This window comes from Symsagittifera roscoffensis, unplaced genomic scaffold, assembly GCF_963678635.1.
Source record: "Symsagittifera roscoffensis unplaced genomic scaffold, txSymRosc1.1 SCAFFOLD_226, whole genome shotgun sequence".
Taxonomy (NCBI): Eukaryota; Metazoa; Xenacoelomorpha; order Acoela; family Convolutidae; genus Symsagittifera; species Symsagittifera roscoffensis.
This window is the reverse complement of record NW_026971587.1, coordinates 14,673-29,457: the sequence shown is the minus strand read 5'-3', so window position 1 is coordinate 29,457 and position 14,785 is coordinate 14,673.

The following is a 14,785-nucleotide window of genomic DNA, read 5'->3' as shown; positions in this document are numbered from 1 at the left end:
AATAGGGAAGGCTAAAGGCACCAGAAAACCTTGATAGACACGAAATTAGACTAGCGATAAGACCCTTCACCGTTAGCGTGAGTTGTCAAATAAGAGGCTTAACTAAAATCCGGAATGTTTAGGGAAGGACCACATACCCTTCCTAGTTGATACGAACAGCATAATAGCATCGGAGAACGTATCCGGAGGGGTATAGGTTGAGAATTAAGGAAGTCTCAGAAAAGCTAATTTTACAAAACCGGAGGGGTCCCAATCAGGAGGGGTCCAAATTTTTCCTGATTCGGAGGGGTCCCAATCCGGAGGGGTCTTGTTTTCACAAAACCGGAGGGGTCCCAATCCGGAGGGTTCTCAATTTTGCCAATTCGGAGGGGTCCTATTTTGCCAATCCGGAGGGGTGCTGTTTTTTTGTCAACCCGGAGGGGTATTATTTTTGTTTAAGGACCTAAGTAAACAGAAGAAAAGATAATAGTGAGGGGTGTCAGGTTATTAAGAGACAGTCTAGGAACCAGTGACAGCACTGGTAACTTGCTTTTCAAAAAAGACCAGACCAAAACAAAAGAGGAGCAAACTCGGATATTCGCGACACTAAGTCTAAAAAAAAGGAGTTTGTAACTCATTGGTGTGGATTGAAATCCAAAACGTTTTTGAGAAAACTGACTGCCCTGAGAATTTTAGTAGGTCTAGCTCGGGCAGTCCGAAGGCAGATAGGTAACAGGAGACTCGGTGGGTGCAATAGACGCCCAATTGAGAAAATTACTGCCTTCAAGTTTTGTCTGTTTTGTGCAGCACCAAGCAGGGAAAGCTCTTTCTTTAAAATACAACTTCGACTATTGTACTGCGACCGACTAAAAATACAATACAAGTTTTTCATAGAAATATTCTTATTTTGTTATTTCTGGTTTTAAATCAACAATTTGTGCTTGATTGGGTAGTGAGTACACTATCTTTTAAATTGACTGATATCACCATACTGTGCTAGATCTCAAATCTTACGACTAATAAACAATTATTGTGACTAAATTGTATACACGCTGTAAACTGATAACATACAAGGATTCGTGGTCACTATTTAATAGAAATCTTTGAAATTCATTGTGTTGTGTTATTATTATCAATAGTCAAACTAGGAGGACACTAGCAATCGAATTGAGTCTATAGGCAGTAAGAAGTGATAAAGTGAAAAAGAGTCTAGACAAGTCAAGAATACCTAAACGAGGTAATAGCTCTAGGAAATTCATACCTGAAAAGCAAAAAAAGCAATGACCGACCATTTTGTGCAACGGATCACATGAACCCGGACCGACAAAGGGGAGACGGTTTCAGGCAGAATGGTTGAAACCAGGAGTCAGAAGTCCTCAGAAGAGCGAAAAGCTATGCTAGAAGTGGAGGTCCATCCGGACCAGGCCATGAATGAGAACCAGGAAATACATGGACCAGAGGGGAGAGACAGAAGGCTGACGAGTGAATCTACTCCGGTAGAACAAGGCCAAGATTTTGCCACTTCCATCGGGACACTGGACCGAGAGGAGATGTCGGAACTGTCCGACATCTCTACTGAAATTGTCGCAACTAGAAGATCTCCCACAGACAACACCATGATGGCAGGCGTGACGGAGAAACAGACAAGGTCCTCATCGTTCTCAGAAAGAATGAAGAACACTTTCGGAAACATCTTTCCATTCACCGTGGGAGTGGGTACAGGAAATGAAGGTGAATCCCAGGAGGAAGAAGAGGACGATGAGGAGCAAGTTGACTTGGGATCTCAAGTCAGCCTCAATAGTTCGATCCAGGAGAATGAGGCATACACCGACAGAGAGACTGGAACCATGGACAAATTTGGTGTGGTGAGAAGGATAAGCAAAGACACAAACACATCAGGCCAGTCAAGAGACTTTGTGAGTATGACAAATTCGGAGACGCGAACTGGGGAGAATAGAAACATAGGGCTAGGCATCGCATCAGCGGACCCAGAGGTGTATAAGGAAAAGACGTCAAGGCAGAGAATCAAAGCCCGAATCTCGACCAGCACAAAGCTACCTGGGATCGACAGGGTGACACCGCCACTAATAGAAAACGGGGCATCATTAGAAGAAGCCTTGAACAACATAGTGGGCAGTATAGGAGAACAAAATGAACAGATGTCCATAAGAATGAGTGAACTAGAAAGAGCAGTCCACGTTGAAAGAGAAAGTCTGCGGGAAGAAATAAACCGCAATAGACAAGAAGTTGGTAGGAGCGAGAAACGCTTGAAGGAAAGAACGGACGGGCACATAGCGAAGAACTTGTCGCGAATGACAAGAGAAGCGGAACAGAGAGAGTTACGCTTAAGAGACGACATGGAGAAGTTAAAAATTCAGCAAGAGCAGTCTCTTGGGACTCTCGACACAAAGATAGATGCGATGATGGAGAGGCGAACTCAGGCTATCATGGATAGATTGGACAGGCTACTAGGCAGCAAGAGTGGACCAAAAGAAGGGGAACCGAACTCGGGAGGTCCCAGCAGGGAGCCGAAGGTGAACTTCAATGACCATCAAAGGAGGAGGACATATGGATCCACTAGAGGTAGGGGCAGTTCATCAGGCTATGCCACAAGGGATAAAAGAACATGGGGCCCAAACAGTAGAGCAAGTTCAACTGGGAACAGACAGACCTCAAGCGATCGACCGACGCAAGGCACACATGCGACTGGGAGAGGTGATTTCAGCAACAGGAGACATGCCAGCCCAGGGAGGAGTCATGTGGGCCAAGGAGGGAACAGTCACGGCGATTCGGATTGTAGTGATGCACCAAATACGGAACACTTAACAGGGGACGACGATACTGAGGCAGGGCACTCAAGAGATGCTACGGCAATGGCCACTGCCGTTGAACTCCTAAACAGGTCTTTGGAGACATTCCTGACGAGGTTATCCAGAACTAATGAACGCAGTGAAAAGTCTAGAAGAGTTTTTAAGAAACCAAGATGCTATAAAGACGAATCTGACGGCTGCATTGACACCTGGATAGAGGTGAAGAAATTGCATTTTGAGGAAGAAGACATGTCAGAAAGGCAAGAGTGCAGTGCGCTCACCAGTAACTTGGAAGGGACAGCCCTAAACTGTGTGATGGCCAAAAAGCAATATCAGCGGAATACTGCTGAGAAAATCTTCGAAATCTTGTTGAATCGTTTTGGCGCAGGGGTGCAGGGACACCAGCAATGATGCGCTTTGAGAAAAGGAGGCAACGAGAAGATGAGACGATAGAAAAGTTTCTAGACGATTTGGAGATGCTTAGCAGGCGTAGCCAACCGGATGAGTCGAACAGGAGGATGAACCTGGCTGTAGCCTCAAAATTCATAAATGGTGTGAAGACTGATGAACTTCGAACAATGCTAGCAACGCATTACACACCACTATCAGCCAATGCGCCAACACCAGAGGAGTTGAGGCTCCAGTCAAAAGAATATCTTTTGTTGAAACCTCCTTCGAGATCTGGATATTATAAGAACAATTATGGCAATTTTAACAACGGACCAGCAAACCAAGGGAACAACTGGTACAAACCGAGGGATGATATGGACAAGAGACGCTCTGGTGCAAATTGCAGTTCAACGGACCATCATGTGTCAGCATGCCCAACTTATAAACAGGGCATGAAAGCAATAGGCTTTAGCCTCGAGGACGAAGATGCGTCAGAAGTCGATCATAAAGATTTCATGAGAGGAGTAGTTGCAAAATTCGGCACGAGGTGTTTCTTTTGCAACTTGGAAGGTCATTTTAAATCGGATTGTCCGCAATTCTGGTATGCTGTAGCAGACATCAAGCATCCAAGGCATGAGGAAGCTTGATCAGGAGTGAAAACCAGCAAGGCTCGCCTATTGAGTGAAGCGGAGGCGCGCAGAAAAGACAAACCGCAAGAGCTGGCGACGAAGAAAATGCAAGCGGTAAATTAAGAGACATGCGAACCGGAACCAGTGACTGCGGCCGATGACCTAAAGATTGATTATAGGGCAGCCTCGAGGGATGCTCTAAATAGAGTGCAGCAGGAACTGGTGACAAAAGAGATCGAACAAAAAATGAAAATGGAACTGGAAAATGAGAATTTACAGGAGAAACTGAATACCTTCGAGGCAACAGAAGTCGAAGAGACAAAGACACCAAGTAGTTTGAGCATGAAACTTAATTTGATCACCGGTCAGAGGTTTGGCATGGTGCTACATGGAAGCAAAATACAGTCGATAATCTCGGTAGCAGGACACCAGGTAATCAGGAATCTGAGTGAACCATCAGAGTTCACTTTGATGCATTTGGACACATATGCAGATTATCTGAGGCAGGTGGAACCACGCACTGAGTCGAGGGCTGTGCGAGCACTACTAACAACGGTTGGCCCTCGAATAAAGAAGCTTCATGGACGCTACGTGGAGGTCTATGGGCCGTATCAAGTGATGCTGAACGTAGGTGGAATCCGTATCTACACTAGGACTTATGTGACAACAGACAGTGACCAAATAGGGCAGATCTATTTGGGTGGGGAGGAACTCAGAGTCCGTAGGATAGGCCATGACGCCATGATGGAACAAGACGCAGTACATATTGGGTACGAAGCAGATGTGACTGCACATCTGCTCGACACCAACGGAAAGAAAATCGGAGTCACACGGCTTCTGGACACAGGAGCGGTAGTGAGTGTGATGCCGATAAAAACTTGGGAAAGAATGGGCTTCACGAAGGAAGATCTAATTCCAACGAATCTCCGACTGGCCGCCGCCAATCGAGGAGCGATTTACGTAGCCGGAAGAACACCAATAACGGTTCTCCACATGGGAGGAAGGGATCTTTGGATGAGCTTCCTGGTGGTAGAAAGTTTGGACGACGCCGACCAATTCATCTTGGGCAGAGATTTCGTCTGGAATTTCGACGTGATGATCGACTTGAACAACGGTCTAATAAGGATTAGGAACCCGGATCGGAAGTATGTTAAGAAACCAATTAATAGGATAATAACAGACGAAAACAAGGTACCAATTTTTTTAGACATAAAACTAAAACTACAGCCGGGATAAGCAATAGTAGCAATTTTTAGAATGAGAAATTTAAATTTGTTAAGTGATAGTAAACAGGTTTGTTTGATACCGAATCCAAATAGTCAAAGATCAGTGATTATAGGCCGGAACGCGAGACGGACTGTGTGTCAGTGTGTTATTGAACACACTGGACACCACAATTTCCAGTGTGGAAAGATGCTTGGTGACGCTTTGCCGATGAGGACCGACTATAAAGAGACACAAAACTTGAAGAAATATAGTGTGAACGACTGTCCTCATCATGCCAATAAAGATAAAATTTTAAAAAGTATTAATGAATTAAAATCTATTCATAAATTAATTTCAATGAAGTCCGACACGGACGACGGCTTATCGAGCTGCTCGAATTTTCCGGAACGCCCCTCGTCATATGAACTAGAGTCTGACAAACCGGTTTTGCCAGAGATAGAACACTTAAAAAGGAATATAGGCGATGGAGATTTCGAGCTACTACGGGAGGTTTTAAATCGGAACGCGGATGTATTCTCAAGACATAAGGCGGACATCGGTTGCTGTAATTTCGTCGAACACGAAATCGAACTTGAGGAAGGCGCCGTTCCCCACAGGGAAGGCGCAAAATGAATGACGCCACATAAACCGGAAGCGTGCCGAGCGGAAATACAAATGTTGCTCGAATACGACATGATAGAACCCTCAAAATTGCCGTGGGCTTGCGGGGTAGTCATGGCAAAAAAGAAGGGGGGCAGCTTAGGTTCTGTTGCGACTTTTGCTACTTGAACGCGGTGACAATAAAAGTTGCGTACCCGATACTGCGAATAGACGAAAGCCTGTCGAAACTTGGTGACGCCAAGTTCTTCACCACTCTGGACTTGGATTCGGCTTTGTGGCAGGTCCCTCTGCGGAAGAAGGATAGAGAAAAGGATAGGGAATCTTGTGATGTGTTACGTGGATGACGTAGTCATAGCAACACCGACCCTGGAAGACCACATTGATTGGCTCGATGAGGTCTTTGGATGCATGAAAAGAGCAGGCTTGAAATGCAAACCATCGAAATTTGAAATCCTTAGGGTTTCAATCAAGTACCTGAGAAGAATGGTGGACAGGCATGGTGTGAGGCCGGACCCGGAAGCAGTAGAAGCTGCGTTGACATGGAAGGCTCCTAGAACGGACACACAGCTCCTGAACTTCCTAGGGTTTGCCAACTACTACCGTGAGTTCATAAAAGGATATGCAGACAAGGTGTATCCGATGCAGAAGCTGATGCGCAGCAAAGGAAAAAAGTTCGAATGGAGCGATGAAGCTCAAACGGCCTTCGAGCACATAAAGCGGGAACTGTGCGAAGCGCCAGTGCTAGGCATGCCTACAGAAAAGGCATGTATGTTCTTGACACAGACGCATCGGTAGTAGCCATCTCAGGAATATTGCATCAGGAGCAAGAATATGGCAGCAAGGTCTTGAGTGACACTGAGATGAAATATGGTGCAACAAAAAGCAGAAATGTTTGCAGTAGTCACTTTCGTAGAAAAGTACCGCGCATACTTGGGGAGCGCTCCCTTTAAGTTACGCGTGGACAACAGGGCGTTATCCTGGTTAAAGACATACTCGATGGATCAAAGTTATATAGGAAGGTGGATAGTAAGATTAGATGGCTACCTTATGATAATCGAGCACAGAATGCGTGACAAACACCAGAACGCTGACAGCCTCAGCAAGAAAACCGAGTTCTATGAAAGACTGGAACAGAAGCAAGCCAATCAGGCGGAAATTAAGGAAGGGTTCTCGTTTCTGGACAAAGAAACTTATGAAGCACTTCCCTTGACGAGATGGTTGGACAAGTCTAGACATCCAATTCCAGGACATCCTGAGTTACCTGTAGAGAAAGCAGCCGAGATAAAGATCCTATCCAAGGAGGACCCGGTGCCTTTGGATCTGCTGCTGCACTCAAACCTGATCCAGCAGGAACTCTCTCGCATGAACATTAACAGCTTCTCATTATTGGATAAAACGGTGCAGGTCACACCGCAAGTGATGCGGAAGCTGGGTGGATTGTTAGAAAGAGAAGTGACCAGAGACAACCCCGAGTGGGCAGCAGCCATGGCATCACTGACAGTTAGTGAGAAGGTGAAGATCATGCCGTCAATACGACAACAGAAAGACAACGAGAGGGATTGTAGGTCAATTGTTCAGCAACTAGTGTCCTCAATACCCCACGAGGTCTTAACAAGTACTTCATACGATCGGCAAGAAAAGGGGAACGATACGCGAAAGAAAACAGTTACCTTTGAGGACCGGGATGGACATGGTGAGATGGTTGAACGAAAACTGGTGCAAGATTGTTTGTCCGGGGAGACAAACGGTGAGAAAAGCCGGCGAGTTCAAGATCAACATCCGGGACAAAGAAGTTTGTCCGGGGAGTCTGAGATAGATGAAAAAGTTCCTGGCGAGAAACAGGACCTGGGGAACAAAGTTTTGTCCGGGGAGTTCAGATGGATGCGAAGAAGGCACAGACCTGATCCGGAGGAGGGCGCAGACTCCATCACAGACTCTTGAACAGATGACAATTCCCGAAACTCAGGAATTGACACCTACTCAGACAGGAACTCGAGCTCGGGATCAGAACTGTCAGAACTAGCGATCCACACACTACTAGTGGAAACTCGTGCAAGGTATCTGAATAGAGAGGTGTACCAGGACCCTGACAGTGATCGCTACCTCATACCAAGCGAAAGAGTCTTTGACAACGCAGCGGATGATTTGGAAACAATAGCGGTATCGAAACGTTTGATAAGTCTGTTGCCACAAAAAAAGGAAGTCAGGACTGATCTTCAGCCGTTCAAACAAGAAACACAGCCGTTGGCGAAGATTTGGTGCGTTAAGATGGAAGAAGACACACACCAGCCCAATGAGCTGAATAGTCAGATGAGGGTCATGAAGACGTACTTGAAGGCGGGATACGGACTCTCGGATCTTCTAAGAGCGCAGAGAAATGACCGCATGACAAGCAACCTGAAAAGGTGGATCGAAAATGGTACTCCGGACAAAGGAGACCTCGAGGAAGACAGTTACCGCATTCTGAGACAGTATTTCATGCAGAAAGAGGGAAGGTTAGACTTTAACAAGGACGGGATTGTGACTTGCAAGAGAAGAGAAGAAGACAAAGTCCTATACAAGTATAACGCGATAGTGTTGCCGCAACTCTATCAGACAGAACTATTATTTAGGTCGCATAATCAGATGGGCCATCAAGGGATCGACAAAGTGTATCAGAGGATCCTGAAGCGCTTTGAGTGGCCTGGAAAGAAAAAGGCATGTGAGAAGTGGGTAACAGCGTGCCTGTCATGCCAACAGGTCAAGGATCCAAAGAAATTGCAATTTCCTCTACAGTCGATCGAGTCGTCTCAATTCAACGAGGTGGTGCAGATAGATCAACAAAAGATATGCATGACAGACAATGGTTAAAATCAAGTCTTGGTCATGATAGATCACTTCACGAAGTATGCAGAGGCCGTGCCGTGCATAACAGCCTCAGCAGAAGAGACATGCGACCACCTGATCAATACGTGGATAGCGAGACATGGTTGTCCGATGACGTTTCAATCGGTTAACGGAACAGCTTTCGTAGAAGAACTAACGAAAGAGCTTATGAGACGCTCACAGGTTGCTCAAGCTCATTCCACGACATATCATCACCAGACGAATGGCTTAGTGGAAAGGCAGAATAGAACGTCAGTGTCGATGCTGAGGGTATATTGTTCCAGGTACATGACCGATTGGGACAGATACCTTCCACAGGTGATGGGAGTCTATAATAGCACGCAACACTCCACCACCGGAGTTAGTCCACACATGATGCTGACTGGACACGAGAAGTCTTTACCCTTGACCTTTTTCTACTCAGAGTATGAGGGAAAGAAAACTTCTCCACAGGTCTACGTGAGGGATGTGATTAGACGTCAGCAAGAGTTGAACGACTTTTGCAGACGAAATACTCAGCAAGCACAGGCAAGGCAGAGGAAGAAATTCGACAAGAAAGCAGCTGGTGCAAGAACTTACACGGTAGGAGATTACGTATGGGTATTTCAGAATGTCATACCACCGAAAGGAACGAAAAAGCTTTTAAAAAAATGGAAGGGACCCTTCATGATTACGGAGTTGCACCAGGAGGGACGCTTCTATAGATTGAGTACTGGCCGAGCCGCTCATTACGAAAACATTAAGCCACACAATCCATCGACAGAAGACGGGTGTATACCTGCAGACATGGAGGAAGGGGATTATCTAATGATGGACCCTGCTTGTGAGGTCAATGAGAAGGGCACCAGGGAGAAGAACGATGGAAATGAGGTCATAGATGAAGGAACAAGTACACCACTGGACCTGGTTTACTTGTTCCTTGACGTGATTGAAGTAGACGATGAAACTTTACCCTACGCAGAAGAGGACTGGCAAGACCCTGAACAAAGGGAAGTTCCTAAGAACTTGGAACCGGATCTTCCGTTCACGATACAGACTCGTCAGAATGACAGGACAATATCCAAGAAGAAATATAGCCCTTACGGCGACGATTTTGTAGTGGACAGGATAGACCTAAAGAAGATAGGGGAAGAAGTAGTTGGTCTAGAGGAAATAACTGTGTTACAGGACATTGACATAGTCGATGATCATGACGATGAGTGGATCGATGACCGGTCGAAACCCGAGGTGGAATTCGACGACGAGCAACATCAGTCATATGAACAAGACTTGACGAATCTGCTTGTCTTGGAATGGCTAAACGAGATGACGTCGGACCCAAAGGAGACCAGTGTCACGATTCAAGATTTAGATCGTGAAAGCATGAAATACATGAAAACCGAACAAGAAGATCCTTCCTGGGCTGCCCAGGAGGGGCAACTACTCATTCCGGCTTCCAATCTCGATTTGATCGTTTTGTCCGAGGAGTGGGGGTAGGACTTACCCACACTGAAAGTTTATTAATAAAAAAATTAAGAATAGCAAGCGAGACAGGGGATTTAGAAGCAGAAACAGGGGAAAAACCAAAGAAACCTGACATAGGGAGGGTAGTTGAGTCATATTTTAACTTACCAAATGAATATTCAATTAGCATAATACTAACAGACAGCGATTTCATACTCACAAATAGAACATGTGCAATAGCAATCACAGCAGACATCAGTTTTAAGACAGCGTTAGTAGCAGATTTTAAGAGAGAATATAAAAACATAGAATTCCTTTGGAAGCAAAGACCAGGAATAAGGGGCGTAGCAGCCTTACCTCCGGCGGCGTCACAGATACCGGGAAAAGACCTATGTTTCTTAGTGACACGGGCGACGGAGAAGCGGCACGTGGACCCGGAAAACCTAGTCTTGTCCTTGACGAGATTGAGAGACTTCCTAGTGGAAAGGGATGTGAAGGAGCATTCACTTCCATTGTACGACCCGAACAGAGGACGACTGCATCCTCGAGAACTGTACGCGCTCTTACACGTGATCTTCTCTGATACTAATATACAAGTATATTTACATAAGAAATTTTACTTAAGTATAGGCTGAGTTAAGGTGACATGCAAGAGGGTGTCAGACTAAAGTAGGTAATGTGTGTTATGTTATGTTATGTATTATGTTATTAAGGTTCTGGGTAAGGAAGAGTTAGTGGCCACGACCAACTGAATAACGATCTTAGGAATAGATCCGAAGTTTGGACTGTCCAATCTTAGGTCGAGTTCCATAATTTTAGAGACCGATTTATTTTAATTAATTTTAGGATGAAAATCTTATTATCTGACTTTTTTAATAAAAATTTTAACGAGAAGTTAAGGTGAAACTGACAAGTGTGATAATCGTGATCTCTTTTCTAGATCCTGATTGATCATTTAACTGCTCACTTGAGTCAAACCTTTGAATCAAATCGAATCAAACCTGAAAAGAGAATGGATAATTTCAACTTGGATGAATTGATGGACCTGGCAGAGGCATATGTAGGACCGATGGTAGATGCGATTTATCGTCGGCTAATGGATCGAGACTTCGCTCTGGAGGATCCAGAGGTAGTCATGTTGCTGACCGCCCTGATAAACATCTTGGGGCATGACAACCACGGGAACCGCCCCACGGAAGTCCTATTTATGGCAGCATACGGAGAGGGGGGAGTACTAGACCGCCTGATTTTGAGAGTGATGAGGTGGAGAAACGGGGCTCTCTCAGGGAGTGACTTGGCTAATGAGCCTGGATTGAGAAGTTCTAGGACTTATCAACCAGGTGAAAGGCCTTTGCCCTCCAAGCCCAAGCCTGGGCTGACGAGAATGTATCAAGAAAAACACAGCGAGGCTGCCTCGTCTGGTTCAGCACTGAGAGCAGCTGTGCCACCAAAGAGGGCGAAAGTAGAACAAGGGTTTCAAGGGAACCGAACCATGAAAGATCTAGATGGGATGCAGGATGAGCTGGAAAGGATCAGGAAGGAGCTGGATGAAGTGACTAAGACCATGCTCATTACGGAGGACGACAGAGACACATGGAAGAAATTGTTTGAAGACTGCAACAAAAAGCAGGATGAAGAAATTGAACGCTTGAGGCGGGACTACAAGGAGCGATCGGAACGGGTGGCATTGACTACAGCCGCGGAAATAGTGATACCTGCAAGGAGTATTCCTCGTGGGCAGTCCCCAATGGAGCTCTTGACGCCTCGAGAGATGAGTCAGACAACGGAAACGCGACTCCCGACATCAACAGGTCGAGTGACAATCCCGGACCCGAGTGACACCTTGGGTGACCCAGTCGTGGAACAAACGGTGAGGAAGCTGATAGAGACAGCTGGACGACTAGTCGCCAACAAGAATGCGCCAGGTTCCGGGGTGACTGCACCCTATGGAAAGATCGACGATACGGGCAGAGTACGGCTCTCCCAAAGCGAGGTGATCAGACAGGGAGTTAGCGACACAACGCCACCAATGGGGAGCTCTTAGGTCCCAGAGAGGAGGATACGAAAGTTGCCGGCGAAGAAAGTGTCACGTGTAATAGATGTACAGAAGAACAATCAGTTGAAATATAACTTCACAGGAGTTCCAGAGGCGGATTCGAGAGCTTGCTTCAATCGAGCGACCTGGAACCCGGTAGTGAACCTGCAGCAACCACAGCTAGGGACATCACATCTGATACTGGGAGATAGCCTGGTCAGAGTACTCCCGAACTTGAGGACCTCTTGGGTCACCACAGTGATGGCCTTCGGAGGCGCGACCATAGCCCAGTTATTTCGGATGGTGGAGTTGATGAACCCAGGGAAAATCCCTAATGTAATGATCCTAGTTGGGACAAACAACATCTCGAGAAGCTCGGATGAGGAGGAAGCACTATGGGAATCAATGATGGTGTGCTTGTTTACTACTCTCTGGCAGAAGTTCAACTGCGCGGTACTGACCGTTTGCACCGTGCCAATGAATGCAAGGAGTTTGACTGCAACAGGGAGAAGGCACAACGAAGGAGTGGTCAGGTGGAATAACATCCTAAGGAATCTCGCAAGTCGGAAAGCCGGAAGGATGATCCTCATAGACATCGAACATGAGTTGAGAGCTATGGATCAGGCCAGGTTGACTACGGACGGCATCCACTTCGATAATATAGATGGACAGGCTTGGTTGAACAGAGTCTTCCAAGAGCGATTGGATGAGCTGGAAAAAGAACTCTTTGACACATGAGTGCTAAAGGAGGAGGGAGCATCGAACAAACCCGTGATTACCACCTTTATGCCTCCTAGCATGGAAACACGCTTGGGGACGGTCCCGGCCGTGATGAACTATAGACAGCAGAGCTCTAGCGAACCAGGTCAAAGAACAGACGTTCCAGATTGGTTGGGAGAAGCGCCAATGAGGAGGACCATTAATCCTAGGAGAAGACTAGGGTCTGTCAACCCGATGGAGGAGACAACCAGCACCTCTAGATCGGACACGAGGTCGGAGACGACAAGGACCAGTCGAGAGGAAAGACGCCCTAACAGGAGCTCTCTAATGTGGTCGAGGCCAATACCTTCTCCATGGCACAAATACACGGATGACCTGATGAAACTGAACCTTCAGACGGTGAGCTTGGCAGTGGATGCCATGAGGATGCTGAACGGAGCAAGGTTATCGGTCAGCGGATTGTACTCGATAACAGGAGTGGACTGGTTGATAGCGGCTGGCAAAAACTTCAGCTCTACAGCTGCCTTGAGGTTTGCTGACCTGGAGGGACTGCCCTCTAAAAACACAATGGGACCAGTGAACGCCCGACCGTTACAAGACGTAAAACTGAATCACGATGAGGGGAATCGAGAAGAGAGACTTGGAAGATTTCTGATAACGAGGGCGCCGATTGGACAACATGTGAAGATTTTCAGGCAGCTGAAGACACCCCCAGGTCATGTGAAAGAAAGAGCATACCCGAAGCAAGTGAATCAGGAAGGTGATGCCCAAAGATACGGCGAATTGAAAACGATAGAGAAAGAAGATACCATCTTTGCCGCGTACGACAAAGCAGAAACGAGGAAGGCCAAGATTATGATAGTAGCGAATTCAGAGTTCGTACACACTTCCAAATCTTTGTTTTGGCCGGACGTCATAATGTTGGCAGCGGTCGATCTGGACCTACTGCAATCCGTGTCAATGGCTATTGGAGTACAAAGGCAGACGGAGATGAACCCAATCACGATCGTGTTTGCTGGCATCAATGACCATCTACACAATAGAGGCTTTCTGAGCAGACTCAGAGAGCCTACAACGGCAGAGAATGCTGTATGACCAGCAATAAAAGACATCCTCGAGTCAATGGGTGAAGTGGTGGATGCGATGAAGGAGGGGTCCTTCACCAAGATGAAACCGAGAGCAGTGTTCGCGCTGTCTCCGGGGTATGCACATCTCCCAGATGGACTGACATTCGTGTATGCGATCGTGGCCTTGCTTTCGGAAGGGAAATATGATGTAATCATATCGGCCCCAAATCGCATGGTAGAGATGGAGAACCTGAGACCACTCAGGGCTGAGCTACCTGCGGTGTGGTCGGATATCTCAAACGCATTGAGAGGATTCAAGGACTATGCGCTACACATGCTGGTGCTGGACGAGGTGCTGGGGTTGGAACTGTATATGGTTCCGAGGGATGGAAGCAGCAGGAGAAAGAGAGAGAAGGAAAAATTCCCAGGAGTTTAGAGCTCACTTGGAGGCGATGGTTTTCAGAACCAAACCAGAGGCTAATCAGTGGCTCCATCTAACTCCTCGAGTAGCGGCATTGGGTGCGGATGCTTTTGAGCAAGGCCCAGTAATGATCAAGAAGATCCATGCCTACTTGTTAAAGGAGGTGAACCTGGCGGAGAATGCTGAAGAAAAGACAGCCGAATTCGTAAACAGAATGTGCCAAGTTACCCTGGAAACTTTCTGGACTGAGAAGGTGAAAGGAGAAGAAGGCTTCGATCGGACAAATAGCATGCTGGAAGGGTTGGGAGCCGGATGGACCGCGTCCTTCTTGGCAAAAGTCTACCCAAAACTCTCTCGTTACTTGATAAAGGAATTCCTCCAAGCAGTAGTGGAGTGGAAGGGTCGATTAAGGAACTACTAGCCTTGTTTGTGATGTTCGGAGCAGAGAGCTTCGTGAAAGGACCGGTGATACTGCTCACCGAAGGAATCCAGAACTTGCGGTTAGATGGGCTTCTAACATTGATTGCGATTATCCATGGATACTTGGGAGGACTAATGAAACTGACACGTTACCCAGAGCAGATGAGAGAGAATGTGAA